The sequence below is a fragment of the Hemitrygon akajei genome, chromosome 9 (assembly GCF_048418815.1).
Source record: "Hemitrygon akajei chromosome 9, sHemAka1.3, whole genome shotgun sequence".
Taxonomy (NCBI): Eukaryota; Metazoa; Chordata; class Chondrichthyes; order Myliobatiformes; family Dasyatidae; genus Hemitrygon; species Hemitrygon akajei.
The window spans coordinates 138841491-138857961 of record NC_133132.1 but is presented as its reverse complement, the minus strand read 5'-3'; the positions used below and the strand labels follow the sequence as shown (position 1 = coordinate 138857961).

Genomic DNA, 16471 nt, shown 5'->3' with positions numbered 1-16471 from the left:
TTCACTCGCGAATCTGTTGGGGTTGTCTACAGTATCCGGTGCTCCCAGAGAGACCCATTCCCATGTCGGTCCAAGGCCTCCTCTACTGCCACAATGAGGCCACTCTCAGGTTGGAGGAGCAATCTGAATAGCCTCCAACCTGATGCATGAACATCAATTTATCCAACTTCTGGTAATTTTTCTCCCTTCCCCTTCTCTCTTTGATTCTCCATTCTGGTCCCCCTCTTGTGCCTTCGCATCTCTTCACCTGCCAATCACCTTCCTCTGGTGACCATCCTCCTGCCCTTTCTCCCCTGGTTCACTCTTCTCTCCTATCAGATTCCCCCTTCTCCAGCCCATCACCTTTTCCACCTATCAACTCCCAGCATCTTACTTCATCCCCCTCCCCACCCCCCTTCTCTTTCTGGCTTCTTACCACTTCCTTTTCAATCCTGATCAAGGGTTTTAGCCAAAACTTCGACTATTTATTAATTTCCATGGATGTTGCATAATTTTCAGTAATCCTGCAGCAGTTTGTGTGTGTTGCTCTGAATCTCCAGCATCTGCAGAATCGCCTGTGTTTATAAAATCTGTTTGCCTATTTTATCACACAGTGTTCTGCAAATTCACCTCAAATTCACAAGCATGTATCAAATATTTAAAAGAATCAAAATAATCATTCTGTTAAAGGGGGTAAACAATTGTTAAAATAATATCTTTTGGTATGAAATGTTACATAACGGGACAGGAATTGTTCTCAGGAAAGATTCCTCATATGATGAGTTCCTATTTTAATTGAATTATTAGGATAAGTCATCAAGTCCGCCCCTATTTGGATGCAGTAGTGGATCCAAGTAACTCAGCAACTTTTACTGGCATTACAGAATGGCATGTATAGTTTCCTGTAGTGTGAGAGTCCAGGACCAGAGGACACAGCCTCAGAATAGAGGGGCGTCCTTTTAGAATGCAGATGAGGAGGAATTCCTTTAGCCAGGAAGTGGTGAATCTGTGGAATCCATTGTTACAGGCAGCCCGGAGGCCAAGTCGTTAGGTATATTTAAGACAGAGGTTGATAGATTCTTGATTGGTCAGGGCATGAAGGGTTACAGGAAGAAGGCAGGAGATTGGGGCTGAGAGGAAAAGTGGATCAGCTATCAGCCAATGGCAGGGCAGACTTGATGGGCCAAATGGCTTAATTCTGCTTCTATATCTTATGGTCTAATAATTGATTTAAGAGGTACTGTTTGTTTCTGTGGAAGATAATGCATATCTTGGAGACCAAAAGATGTAACTTGCAAAATATTGATAGCAAATGCAGCAATTCAGTTGTAATGTTTCTCAGTTCTCCATGTCCCATTCCTGTGGCTTTTAAAGGTTATGAACTTCAAGCTGTATTTTCTCTTTTTCTTAAGTCATAGCTTGTGTGTGACATCAGAACAATGTAATGCAAAAGTGATCTGATAGAGTTTTTAAAATGGTATTCTAGCATGTCATTCTTCGTCCTCATTTGTGCACTTTCCACTTCAGCTCAGAACAAAAAAAATCAATGCCATTTTTAAGCCTTGTCAAAAACAGTGATTCATTCCATTTCACCTCCATCTGTATCAGAAATCTAACCTGAATGGATAATTACTGTGAAAGTACATTGAGGCATGGCAACTTAAATCAGGGTATATTTGAGGTAAATTGAGCAGCAAAAAATTCAGGATGTCTAATCTAAATAGTTAACTTTTATAAAGCTTTTATTCCCTATAATTATTAAATATTAATCTTCTAGCATACATAGAAGGCTGGAAATATTTGCTGACCAAAGAGAAAATTAAAAGAAGTAAATTGTTTGATGATGGTATTGAAGGTTTAAGCCACCTGATTAAATAATAGCCTGATTTGCATGGGCATTCTATTTTTATTTAAAGATCAGGCAGAAAGGGAAGGGGTGGCCACCAGACAGTGTAGCAGTAGGCAGGTAGTGCAGCAGTCCCCTGGGGTCAACTCCCTCCTAAACAGATATACTGTTTTGGATACTGTTGGGGGAGATGTCTCATCAGGGGAAGGCAGCAGCAGCCGAGTTCATTGCACCATGGGTGGCTCTGCGGCACAGGAGGGAAGGAAAAGGAGTGGGAGAGCTATAGTGATAGGGGATTCGATTGTAAGGGGAATAGATAGCGTTTCTGCGGCCGCAAACGAGACTCCGGGATGGTACGTTGCCTCCCTGCTGCAAGGGTCAAGGACGTCTCTGAGCGGCTGCAGGACATTCTGGAATGGGAGGGTGAACAGCCAGTGGTTGTGGTGCACATAGGTACCAACGATATAGGTAAAAAATGGGATGAGGTCCTGCAAGGTGAATTTAGGGAGTTAGAAGATAAACTAAAAAGTAGGACCACAAAGGTAATAATCTCTGGGTTACTAGATAGATAGATAGATACTTTATTCATCCCCATGGGGAAATTCAAAATTTTTTCCAATGTCCCATACACTTATTGTAGCAAATCTAATTACATACAATACTTAACTCAGTATAATATGATATGCATCTAAAATCATCCTCTCAAAAAGCATTAATAAATAGCTTTTAAAAAGTTCTTAAATAGTTTACTAAAATACATTGAATGGTAACTTAAGCTCAGTCCTAACCCCGGCACTTTAACATATCTTACCCCTGGCAGTTGAATTGTAAAGCCAAATGGCATTGGGGAGTAATGATCTCTTCATCCTGTCTGAGGAGCATTGCATCGATAGCAACCTGCCGCTGAAGTAGCTACTGGTAGCTACTACCAGTGCCACGTGCTAATCAGAGTAGAAATAGGAGGATATTTCAGTTGAATACGTGGCTTGAAAAATGGTGCAAGGGGGAGGGATTCAAATTTCTGGGGCATTGGAACCAGTTCTGGGGGAGGTGGGACCGGTATAAACAGAACGGTCTGCACCTGGGCTGGACTGGAACCAATGTCCTAGGGAGAGCGTTTGCTACTGCTGTTCAGGAGGCTTTAAACTAATGTGGCAGGGGAATGGGAACAAGTGCAGAGAGACAGAGGGGTGTAAAATGAGGGTAGAAGCAAAAAGTAGTAAGGTGAAAAGTAAAAGTGGCAGGCAGGTAAATCCAGGGCAAAAAGCAAAAAGAGCTACTTTTCAACATAATTGTATAAGGGCTAAGAGTGTTGTAAAAACAATCCTGAAGGCTTTGTGTGTCAATGCGAGGAGCATTCGTAACAAGGTGGATGAATTGAATGTGCAGGTAGTTAGTAATGAATATGATATAGTCGGGATCACAGAGACATGGCTCCAGGGTGACCAAGGATGGGAGCTCAACATCCAGGGATATTCAATATTCAGGAGGGATAGACAGGAAAGTAAAGGAGGTGGGGTAGCATTGCTGGTTAGAGAGGAGATTAACGCAATTGAAAGGAAGGACATTAGGCTGGAGGATGTGGAATCGATATGGGTAGAGCTGCATAACACTAAGGGGCAGAAAACGCTGGTGGGAGTTGTGTACAGGCCACCTAACAGTAGTAGTGAGGTTGGGGATGGCATTAAACAGGAAATTAGAAATGCGTGCAATAAAGGAACAGTAGTTATAATGGGTGACTTCAATCTACGTATAGATTGGGTGAACCACATTGGTAAGGGTGCTGAGGAAGAGGATTTCTTGGAATGTATGCGGGATGGTTTTCTGAACCAACATGTCAAGGAACCAACTAGAGAGCAGGCCATTCTAGGTTGGGTATTGAGCAATGAGGAAGGGTTAGTTAGCAATCTTGTCGTGCGAGGCCCCTTGGTTAAGAGTGACCATAATATGGTGGAATTCTTCATTAAGATGGAGATTGACATAGTTAATTCAGAAACAAAGGTTCTGAACTTAAAGAAGGGTAACTTTGAAGGTATGAGACGTGAATTAGCTAAGATAGACTGGCAAATGATACTTAAAGGGTTGACGGTGGATATGCAATGGCAAGCATTTAAAGATCGCATGGATGAACTGCAACAATTGTTCATCCCAGTTTGGCAAAAGAATAAACCAGGGAAGGTTGTGCACCCTTGGCTGACAAGGGAAATTAGGGATAGTATCAAGTCCAAAGAAGAAACATAAATTAGCAAAGAAAAGTGGCACACCTGAGGACTGGGAGAAATTTAGAGACCAGCAGAGGAGGACAAAGGGCATAATTAGGAAAGGGAAAAAAGATTATGAGAGAAAGCTGGCAGGGAACATAAAAACTGACTGTAAAAGCTTTTATAGATACGTGAAAAGAAAAAGATTGGTCAAGACAAATGTAGGTCCTTTACAGTCAGAAACAGGTGAATTGATCATAGGGAACAAAGACATGGCAGACCAATTGAATAACTACTTTGGTTCTGTCTTCACTAAGGAGGACATAAATAATCTTCTGGAAATAGTGAGGGACCGAGGGTCTAGTGAGATGGAGGAACTGAGGGAAATACATGTTAGTAGGGAAGTGGTGTTAGGTAAATTGAAGGGATTAAAGGCAGATAAATCCCCAGGGCCAGGTGGTCTGCATCCCAGAGTGCTTAAGGAAGTAGCCCAAGAAATAGTGGATGCATTAGTGATAATTTTTCAAAACTCCTTAGATTCTGGATTAGTTCCTGAGGATTGGAGGGTGGCTAATGTAACCCCACGTTTTTAAAAAGGAGGGAGAGAGAAACCGGGGAATTATAGACCGGTTAGTCTGACATCGGTGGTGGGAAAAATGCTAGAGTCGGTTATCATAGATGTGATAACAGCACATTTGGAAAGAGGTGAAATCATCGGACAAAGTCAGCATGGATTTGTGAAAGGAAAATCATGTCTGACGAATCTTATAGAATTTTTTGAAGATGTAACTAGTAGAGTGGATAGGGGAGAGCCAGTGGATGTGGTATAAGTAGATTTTCAAAAGGCTTTTGACAAGGTCCCACACAGGAGATTAGTGTGCAAACTTAAAGCACACGGTATTGGGGGTATGGTACTGATGTGGATAGAAAATTGGTTAGCAGACAGGAAGCAAAGAGTGGGAGTAAACGGGACCTTTTCAGAATGGCAGGCAGTGACTAGTGGGGTGTACTGCAAGGCTCAGTGCTGGGACCCCAGTTGTTTACAATATATATTAATGATTTAGACGAGGGAATATAATGCAGCATCTCCAAGTTTGCGGATGACACGAAGCTGGGCGGCGGTGAGGAGGATGCTAAGAGGATGCAGGGTTACTTGGATAGGTTAGGTGAGTGGGCAAATTCATGGCAGATGCAATTTAATGTGGTTAAATGTGAGGTTATCCACTTTGGTTGCAAGAACAGGAAAACAGATTATTATCTGAATGGTGGCCGATTAGGAAAAGGGGAGATGCAACGAGACCTGGGTGTCATTGTACACCAGTCATTGAAGGTGGGCATGCAGGTACAGCAGGCGGTGAAAAAGGCAAATGGTATGTTGGCATTCATAGCAAAAGGATTTGAGTACAGGAGCAGGGAGGTTCTACTGCAGTTGTACAAGGCCTTGGTGAGACCGCACCTAGAATATTGTGTGCAGTTTTGGTCCCCTAATCTGAGGAAAGACATTCTTGCCATAGAGGGAGTACAGAGAAGGTTCACCAGATTGATTCCTGGGATGGCAGGACTTTCATATGAAGAAAGACTGGATCAACTAGGCTTATACTCACTGGAATTTAGAAGATTGAGGAGGGATCTTATTGAAACGTATAAAATTCTAAAGGGATTGGACAGACTAGATGCAGAAAGATTGTTTCCGATGTTGGGGAAGTCCAGAACGAGGGGTCACAGTTTAAGGATAAAGGGGAAGCCTTTTAGGACCGAGATGAGGAAAAACTTCTTCACACAGAGAGTGGTGAATCTGTGGAATTCTCTGCCACAGGAAACAGTTGAGGCCAGTTCATTGGCTATATTTAAGAGGAAGTTAGATATGGCCCTTGTGGCTAAAGGGATCGGGGGGTATGGAAAGAAAGCAGGTACAGGGTTCTGAGTTGGATGATCAGCCATGATCATACTGAATGGCGGTGCAGGCTCGAAGGGCCGAATGGCCTACTCCTGCACCTATTTTCTATGTTTCTATTATGAAAGCATATTGCATTTATTCAAATGTTCTATCAGAACACTGAATGAACTGTAAAATTGTGTTCAATCATTTAAGTTTTAGTAATAAATTTGAAATAATACTTAAGGAAATTAATTCAAATTTTAGTTAATCTGTTATGTTTTCACCAGAGGACAGTTTTGAGCAGACAAATTGTGAAGCAGAAATATTGCTGAAACTAATTATGAATGGCATTCTGCCAGCTTATTTAACAGTCCTGTATACTGAAGAATATAATCAAGCAAAAACAGAAACCAAATAGTGTGATGCTGGAAGTTTACAGTCAAAATGCCCAGAAGGTCAGAGAATGTCTGCAGGGACAGAGTTTAACTTTTCAGGTTGACATTAATCAGAACTAGTTTTATCCAGCAGTCTATTGTTCATCTCACCTCATTCTCTTTGTTATCTCATGTATTATTTCACATGTATTATATCATTGATAACCACTTTTAAGTATGTTGTCTATTGAAACTGAAACAGAAGGCAGTAGACCATGTAAATTAACATCCAGTAAGCATATATTTTGGGTATAAAACCTAATTCTATAATATTATTTTCACATTTCCTGTCCGCAACTTCCCGCTTTATTTTATTATTAGAATAAATAGTCTTAATCTCCATCCACCTTGTTTACAATTGAGAGTGGTTTTCCAACTCCTCTGTTGCTGACTTACTACAATAGAAACAGCTTCACACTGTTGCTTTGGCTTTCTCTCTTGCAAGTTTTCATTCATCTGTCCGACTCTTGATTGCACTTAGTTGAATTCTATGTTGTTCACTCTTGCAATTACTTTGTCTACACATTGGTAGATGAAGGTAGATTCTGATTGCAAACCTTCCCACTAAACTTTCTAACTAGCAAGCAGGTTGGGGGAGGAAATGAAGCATCATTAATTTTCTTTTAATTTTCATGATTTCCTTCATTTGATTTATCAACATTCAACCATGCAGTTGAACTGCTATATGCCACTTAATTTTATTTTTCTTCTCCAATCTTCTAAGCAACAAGAACATGTTTGTTTAAATTCCTTTTAGGTGCACTGATGAGTTTGTGGTCTGTCAGTGTCACAGTGGAAATCTTTGAATGTCAGTTAGGCTTGAATTCAGAATCACCACAGCCAGATTTGCTAGGCCAAAGATATAATGCTGTAATTATATTTTACGACCTAAGCACTAATTTTCTATTTCACTGGCATGATGATTCAGCAGTTAATAGCTAAGAGGTATTTTGTTGTGTGCTAATAGACGTTGATGGTGTGTCATCTTCTCAAATTGCTGTTTTATATGGCAATGCCCAGCTAACCTATTTAGCAATCAGCCTATTGTAGAAAATATTCACAAAATGTCAAGTTATTTTAATTGGGTTGATTTTTTGGTTTTTTTGAACAATGCTGCTTATTTTACTAATAACAAAGTGTTGTTAAGAATATTCCATCAGTCTTAGTTGTTAATTCTGAGAAATATTTTGATTTGTTAAGTTAAAATAATGTGATGTACATTCAAGTAAGACAAAAGTGTAAGTCTTTATTCCCCTGAACTACTGAAGTCAGTGGATTTTGTGAGACAGTGACAATAAAGATGACCTATTTTTGACTTGCTCCACAGCTTGCAGTTCTATTTCCTTCATGTCTCGTGATTAAATGCCTCAGAGAGCCATTGATAATTCTCAAAATCTTGCAGGTTTATACTTGATATTTGCCGTTCTTTTTTCATTGCAATGAAAAGTGGCCCTTTAATTTAATTTCCAAGGTAAGGTGCTGTGCCAGCAGTGTTGTACATCTCATCTACTTTGCTTATATCAGGTGAACTTACCTTTTTTGGATTGGCAAATGACAGTGTTTTCTTCTTGCATTGTCCACAGCTTTCTGGTACCACCAGCATCTCATTCAGCTTTGGAGCCTCAAATATTCTGGGGTCTCAAAGTTTCTAGCCCCTCGCAGAAATCCACCCCACCTGTACAAAGCACTTACTGTATCCAGAAGTCTGCACCTCTGTACAGGATCCTGGCCATTTCCCACTTTCCGAGTCTCCTCCTCAGGGCCTTCTGTTACTTACCCAATTCATCCTCTCCTTCTGATCTTATGGATCTGAGACACAGGCATTGGTGTAAATGAGCATAAGACATTGGAGCAGAATTAAGCCCTTTGACCCTTTGAGTGTTCTGTCATTTGATCATGGCTGATTTATTTTCCCTCTCAACCCCATTCTCTTGCGTTCTCCCTTCAATCTTTGACGCCCTTATTAATCAAGAATCTAAAAGCTTCCACTTTAAATATAACCAATGACTTGGCCTTCACGGCCATATATGGCAATGATCTGCAGATTCACCACCTTCTGATGAAGAACTTCCTCGTCATCTCTGACCTGAAGGGACTTCCTGCTGTTCTGAGGCTGTGCCCTCTGGTCCTAGTCTCTCCCACTATTGGAAACACTCTCTCCTCAAACATTCTAGGTCTTTCAACATTTAGTAGGTTTCAATGAGATTCCCCCATCATTCTTCTAAACTCCAGTGACTTCAAGCCCAGAGCCATCAAACGCTGCTCATTCATTCCCAGAATTATTCTCGCGAACCTCCTCTGGACCCTCTCTAATGACATGTGGTCTTCATTTTGCTTAATAAACTAAAAAAAAAGTGGAGGCATGTCTGACAAAAATTGCACATCAGGATATGATGGGACTGAGCGTAGTAATGATTTTGTACCACATCAGAATTTTGGGACTTGTTATGGATATTGATTCTTCCAGTCCTATTTCTAATTGTATGCAAGCAAAACCCAAGGACACAGTACTAGCATCTACTGCTATCTGAACTGAACATTTACAGTGTTGGCAGTTGTGCTTTTATCTTCTGAATACAAACAAACACTTGGTGAAATTAAACTGTTTAGAAGCCAATAAATTTATTTTAGAGTAAGTCAAATGTTTGAATCAGAATCACTTGGTTCAACAAGTAGAAGTATTATTGCATGAAGTGAACAGGACAAATAACACGGCATGCTTCCATCTGTCATTGGAGCACCTATCTCAGCTTTAACTAAATAGCTGCTGATTATTTCCTCCTGCAGTCCAAGCACCTTCAGTTGTTTCTACCTGCTGGCCTCACTGCATTCTGGTTCAAAACCTGACTGCCTGTGCCTGTGTCTGTGTCTGTGTCTTTTAACTCTAGCTGTTCACAGCCAGAAAGGAAAGGATTACCAGACCTCATGCCAAGCATCAGGGACCGGTGACCCTTCAGCAGAATGCTTGTGAGTCGTTTATCAATTGCCAAGCCAAACTAATGAATTGCTCATTATCCACTGCCCATGGGGGAAACAACACCAAAGTGAGCTCGTTATCATCTTTAACTACCTGTCATCTCAGACATTTTGACTTGCATGAATACACTGGGGTAGAAGATTGTCCTCAGCCTGCACTAAATGCACATAAATAGGAGGGCATGCGCGCTGTAGCATACTGAAGAAATTAGCTTCCACTGAATTGAGCATGCTCAACTAGGCCGTGCATTTACTGCATGATTCAGAGGATGAATTTCTACTGCAGCATGTTTAAAGTTGGCATTTTTTCCAAGAGCTTTTTTTGTGGAAAATAAATTAAGAGTTATAGAAATGTGTTAAACAACAGATTTTAAAAATGTCCAAGGTACACTCTCATCTCATCTTATTACTTCTTATTTCTTATTACTTATTACAATCATATTGATTTCAGTATCAATGTAATTCTCCATTTTCAGAAGTTGCTTTTTGAGCACAGTATTGTCCTTTGTGAGAAGCGAAGAAAAACTTATGGTACTGGAAATGTAAAATAAAAAGCATGCTGGAAGCATTTTGCATGTTGCGTAGCATTTGTGAATGGAGAAGCAGTTGATAGTTAAAGTCAACCTTTCTTTAGAATTGGGGATTGCTAAAAATTAAGTCATCTTTAAGTTGCTGAGAAGTTGTGGAGAACAGGAGACGATGTTAGAGAACAAAAGGGATCAACTATGATATATATGATGGAAAACAAAAGAGAGTGGTCTTGGTGTTGAGGGAAAGAGGGTGGTCTAGACAAAGTGTAAATGGGAGACCAGTGAATTGTAAAATTACCAGAAATAGCAAAATAAATACTCATGGCTGAGTTGTCTGATTAACCAAGATCATTTTTGAATAGGTTAGATTTTAAGTACCCAGTCAGATAATAAGATGCTGTTTCTTGATTTTAACATGGTAGAGAGGAAAGCGGGGGAGTGGAAAGGAAATCAAAATGACAGAATTGCCTAAAATCTGGTGTAAAGTATCATTTCAGTTGTTTACACCCAAAAACAAGATCTTCCTGGTTCCCAGCAGGCTAGATTCATCTGAATGCAGTGCCATCACATTGCTTTGCAACACTCATAAAAGAGCATTTGCCCTTAAATGCACCTTATTTCCACACCCCACCACCAGACCATTGCTGTTGTCCGCTTACCATGGAAAAGGAGAAGTCGCTAAGGAGCAGGAGAGCTTCTCAGAAAAGGTTATTGAACTCCTTTTAACTACAATATGCAGCTAACTTGAGAAATGTCTTGTGTAGGACAGTAACTGGGTGGGTGAGTGCATGGGAGATGAAGAAGCACCAAGACCATAATCAGAAGACTTTAGTATGGGAGGCTCAAGCGATCCCTATGGGAAGAGCAGTTCTGAGATACGTCATGGCCATTTGCACATCACAACAAATGTTATTACAGTAGGTGGTTTTGCCTATCCAGGCATACATTCAGTTGCCTGTTGCAGAAATCTCAACGTTGGAAATAAAGGCCTGAATATCATTGGAGAGCCTTCCACTAGACAGGGTTCAGAGCTTTGCTCCTATTTCCTACAGCCTTAGTGCAAACAGAGAAGTGTTACGTTCTCTAACATTTCCATTCTTGTCCCATTAGAGACTTGGTCTCTTTGTGAGGTTGGCAGGGTTGAATGTCAATGGTGAAGTGTGGTAGAAGAAAGGTTGGAGATTGGCTGGTGTAGATCAGATGAATGAGTGATTGTGTGATATACTGCCATCTGCCTGTTCCAATTGATATTAAATGTTTCTAAGCACTACTAACCAAGCAGTATGTTATTCGCATTCCAAGAAAACTGCATTTTGATTTTCTGTATACAAACCCCATTTTCCCATTAAATCCCATGTTATGAGCAGAGACACATTCATGAATGTTTTTTCTCTCATACTAAGCCATTTTTCAATAATGACAATTTGATCTGTTGTCGTTATTTAATAACTGAAGGCAACATTAGACTTGGATGGGCCAGGCTCATGAGAAAAATAACAAATGATGTAAAATTTTATTGTCATCTATTCAATACTGTGGGGCAATAAGATATAAGTTACCATGTTGATTGGGTTGGAGTTCCCTCAGTCTCAGAACACATGAACAGCCGTGCTCATCAGCGAATAGATGCGCAAAGCTCATAGATTATAAGTTTGCTGGAGCCTTGACTAATATCTTTCTGTCCTTTCTAGCCATTGGCGAGGTCCCAGAAGACTGGCAAAGAGCTAATGTTGTCCATTATTCAAGAAGGGAAATGGGGATAATCCCGGAAACTACGTCAGTATTAGGGAAGCTACTGAAGAGGATTCTTAGGTTTAGGATTTAAGTGCATTTGGAAAATCATGGCCTGATTAGGGACAGTCAGCACAGCTTTACGCAGGGCAAGTTGTGTCTTGCTAACTTGATTGAGTTTTTCAAGGAGATGATGACGATAGAGCTGTGGATATTGTGTACGTGGATTTTCGGTCCACCATAGGAGACACATCTAGAAGATTAAGATGCATGGGATCCCCAGTCATTTGGCTGTTTGGATCCAGAATTAGCTTGCTCATAGAAGTCAGAGGTTGTGATCGATGGGAGTTATTCTGGCTGGAGCTCTGGGACGAGTTTTCCACAGATATATAGACTGGGACCTCTGCTCAGTGTGATATATGTAAATAACCTGAATGAAAATGTAGATGGGTGGGTTAGTAAGTTTGCAGATGATAGAAAAATTGACGATGTGGATAACTTCAAAGACTGGCAAAGGATGCAGCAGGATATAGGTCAGTTGCAGATCTGGGTGGAGAAATTGCAAACAATTTAACTCCGCCAAATATGAAGTTGCGCCATTTTGGGAGACCAAATGAAAAGACAGTACACTGTTAATGGCAAGACCTTGAACAGTGTTGATGTACAGAGGGACTTCAGGGTTGAAGGCCATTGCTCCCTGAAAATGACTACACAAGTTAATAAGGTGGTAAAGAAAGCATTTGGTATGCTTGCCTTCATTAGTTGGGGAATTAAATTCAAGAGTCGGGAAGTTATATTGCCACTTTACAAAACTTTCATGAGGCTGCACCTGGAGTATTGGATTGAGTTCTGATCACCCCGTTCTTGGAAGGATGTTGAGGCTTTGGAGAGGGTGCAGAAGAAGTTTACTAGGATGCTGCCTGGATTATAGGTTATTTGCTGTAAGGATGTGTTGGACAAACTTGTGCTTTTTTTCTCAGGAATAGCAGAAGCTGAGGGTAAATCTAATTTAGGATTTTAAGATTATGGGAGGCATAAACAGAGCAGACAGCAATTATCTTTTTCTCAGAGTTGAAATGTCCAATACTAGAGGGCATGCATTCAAGGTGAGAGGGGTGAAGTTAAAAGGAGATGTGCAGAGCAAGTATTATTTTTACACAGAATTGTGGGGGCTTAGAATGTCCTGCCTTGGACGGTGGTGAAGGCCAATGTGACAAAAGTATTGAGAAGGACATGGATGTGCAGGAAATGTAAGGATATGGACATTGTGCGGGCAGAAGGGATTAGTTTAGTTGTGCGTTTGATTGCTGATTTCAGAAGTGAAATTTTAGGAGTACAGAATTTGCATGTCACCGTCAGATTAAAAGGCAGGTCTAGCAGGTTTAGGAAACCTTGGTTTTCAAGAGATATTGAGGTCCTGGTTAAGAAAAAAAAGGTGCATAGCAGGCATAGGCAGGCGTGAGCAAATGAGGTACTCGAGTATAAGAAATGCAAGAGAACACTTGAGAAGGAACCCTGGAGGGTTAAAGAAAGATATGAGGTTGATCAACCAGACAAAGTGAAGGAGAATCCTTAGGGCTTCTACAGATATCTTAAGAGCAGAAGGATGGCTTGAAACAAAATTGGTCCTCTAGAAAATGATAGTGGTAACCCATGTGTGGAGTTGTAAGAGACAGGAGAGATCTTAAATGGATTTTTGCATCTGTATTTACTCAGGAAATGGACACAGAATCTAGGTGTGGGACAATGCAGCAGTGAGGTCATTGTCCTTGTCCAGATTAGAGAGGAGGTGGTGTTTGCTGTCTTAAGGCAAATTAGAGTAGATAAATTCCCAAGGCCTGACAATGTGCTCTCTCAATCCCTGTAGGAAGCTAGTGCCAAAGTTGCAGAGATATTTTAAAAATCCTTAGCCATGGGTGTGGTGCCAAAGGATTGAAAGATAGCTAATGTTGCTCCACTGGTTCAGAAAGGCTGTGAGAATAAACCCGGATACTGACATCAGTAATGGGTTAGTTTATTGGACGGAATTCTTAAGAGACTGGATATATAAGTATTGAATAGAGCTCGACTGGTTAAGGATAGTCAGCATGGCTTCGTGGAGGGTAGATTATGTCTAACCAATCTTATAGCTTTTTGAGGAAGTTACCAGGAAAGTTGATTAAGACAAGGCAGTGACTTTTGAATGCATGGACTTTTAGCAAGGTCTTTGACAAGATACCACATGGGAGATTGGTCAAGAAGGTTCAGTTGCTTGGCATTCAAGGAGAGGTAGTAAATTGGATTAGACATTGGCTTTGCAGAAGAAGCCAGAGAGTGGTTGTAGATGGTTGCCTCTCTGACTGGAGGCCTGTGATTAGTGGTGGGTTGCAGGGATCAGTGCTGTCAACTATATCAATGATCTGGATGATAATGCAGTCAATTGGATTAGCAACTTTGTGAATGCCACCAAGATTGGGGTATAGCAGTACACAGGGAAGACTATCAAAGCTTGCAGTAGGATCTGGACCATTTGGTAAAATGGGCTGAAAAATGGTAGATAGAATTGAATGCAGACAAGTGTGCACTTTGGGAAGACCAATCAGGTCTTACACAGTGAACTGTAAGGCACTGAGGAGTGTAGTATAACAGGGATTTGAGAATACAGATCCATAATTCCTTGAAAGTGGTGTCAAGAGTAGAGAAGGTTGTAAAGAAAGCTTTTGGCACATTGGCCTTCATAAATCAGTGTATTGAGTACAGGAGATGGAATGTGATGTTGAAATTATATAAGAAGTTGGTGAGGTCTAATTTAGAGGATTGTGTCCAGTTTTGGTCACAAACCTACAGGAAAGATTCTAAGGTTTAAAGTACATTTATTTTCAGAATATGTATGCAGTATACAACCCTGCAATTCATCTTCCCACAGGCAGCCGCGAAACAAGGAAACAGCATGGAACCCATTCAAAGAAAACATCAAACAGCGAACGCGCAAAAGAAGGAACAAATCATGCAAAAAGCAAAAAAAGCAAAAAGCACAATAGAAAACATCAAACCACAGAGTCATTGAAACAGTTTAGTTCAGTTCAGATCAATTTAGCACTGTGTTGATTATTAACTGCAGGCCGCAGAGCCAGTCTGCCCCAATCAAAATCGCACAGAATAGCAATAAACAAAAGTAACCAGAAATGCATCATAACATGAACTAAAGAGTCCAATCAACAAGCCATGTCGATTAAAACTTGCCCAAGACCCGAGACTCTGGCACCATCCTCTGACAACAGTGAGTGAGAGGGAGAGAAAGATTGGTCAAATGCAGGTAAATGGTGCTGAACACCCGCTCGCCCTCGTTGATTTTAATCTTGCTGGAAGCTTTAATTGGCAAGATCGGTGAGAAATGGAGTCTCTCATGGGCTCGCGCCCCACCTCCAAGCTGCACACTCCGCAGAGAAGGGAAAATTTACAAGGATGTTGCTGGGATTTGAGGACCTGAGTTATTGGGAATGATTGAATAGGTTAAGACTTTATTCCCTAGAATATAGAAGATTGAGGGGGGGGGGGGAGATCTGATAACGATTTACAAAATTTAAAGGGTATAAATAGGGTAAATCCAAATAGGATTTTTCCACTGAGATTGGGTGAGTCTGAAGCTAGAGGTCATGCATTTCGGGTGAAAGGTGAAATGTTTAAGGGGAATATGAGTGGGATCTTCTTCACTCAGAGGGTGGAGAGAACGTGTGAAATGAGCTGCCAGAGCAAATGGTAGATGCTTGGTCGATTTCAATACTTAAGAGAAATTTGGATTGGTACATGGATGGGAGTGGGTATGGAAAGCTATGGCAGTGGTCGATAGAATGAGGCAGATTAATAGTTTGGCACAGACTAGATGGGCCAGTTTCTGTGCTGTAGTGTTTTATGTTCTGTGATCAGTCTTAATGTGCCAAGAGCCTGTTGCTGTGCTGTACTGGTCTATGTTCTGTGATCAGTCTTAGATTCCTATATCCGGAAATATCCACAGACAGCACCAGAGACCCTATTCTAAATCATTTGCACAGACAAACTTTGAAGATGGAGGTAACATTCTCTTCATTTAACATTTCTGTTTCTGGTGTTTATATTATAGGGAAGGTCATTGTTGAAGCAGGGGAAGATGTGGAGGTTGCAGTTTATTGTGAGGCAAAGGATGCCAGTGTAGCACTGTTGGATTCCACCTTATGGAATCTACTAGGGTAGTATTAACTTCTGCAGACTTCCCTGCTCCTAGGATGGGATATCTTCTGCTGACTGCGTGCCATTTTAACCTGCCATAGTGATAGCAAGCCCATTGGTAACTGAGAAAAATCAGCTGCACAAGAAACAGATATGAAGATTATTGTGTAATTTAAGTTAACTTAAATAGTTTGCATCATAGCCTGGTATGGGATCACCAATAGCCTTGAACGGAAAAGCCTACAAAATGTAGTGGATATGGCCCAGTCCATCACGAGTACACTTCTCTCCACCAGAGAGCATATCTACATGGAGCGCTGTCGCAGGAAAGTAGCATCCATCATCGGGTACCTCCACTAACCTGGTCATGGTGTCTTTTTGCTGCTGTCTCCAGGACCAATGCTGCTCATGGTCTATTCTTGCTACTGTCTTCAGAAAGGAGATAAAGATCCTCAGGACCTGCAGCACCTGGTTCAGGAACAGTTATTACCCCTCGTCAGCTCTTGAACCAGAGGAAATTCATTCAACTTCACTCATACCATCACTGAACTGTTCCCACAATCTACAGATTCATTTTCAAGGACTATTCATCTCGTGTTCTTGATGTTTATTGCTTGCTTTATGTTTTTAATTTTTGCACAACTAGTTGTCTTTTGTACATTGGTTGTTTGTCCATCCTTTTGGGTGTGGTCTTTCATTGATTCTATTGT

General features: G+C 40.9%; 1 protein-coding gene across 8 annotated transcripts in view; it reads left to right on the top strand.

The window, feature by feature from the left end:
• LOC140733573 (putative Polycomb group protein ASXL2) overlaps window positions 1-16471 on the top strand; it is a 195953-nt gene that overhangs the window by 158839 nt on the left and 20643 nt on the right. The window lies entirely within an intron of this gene.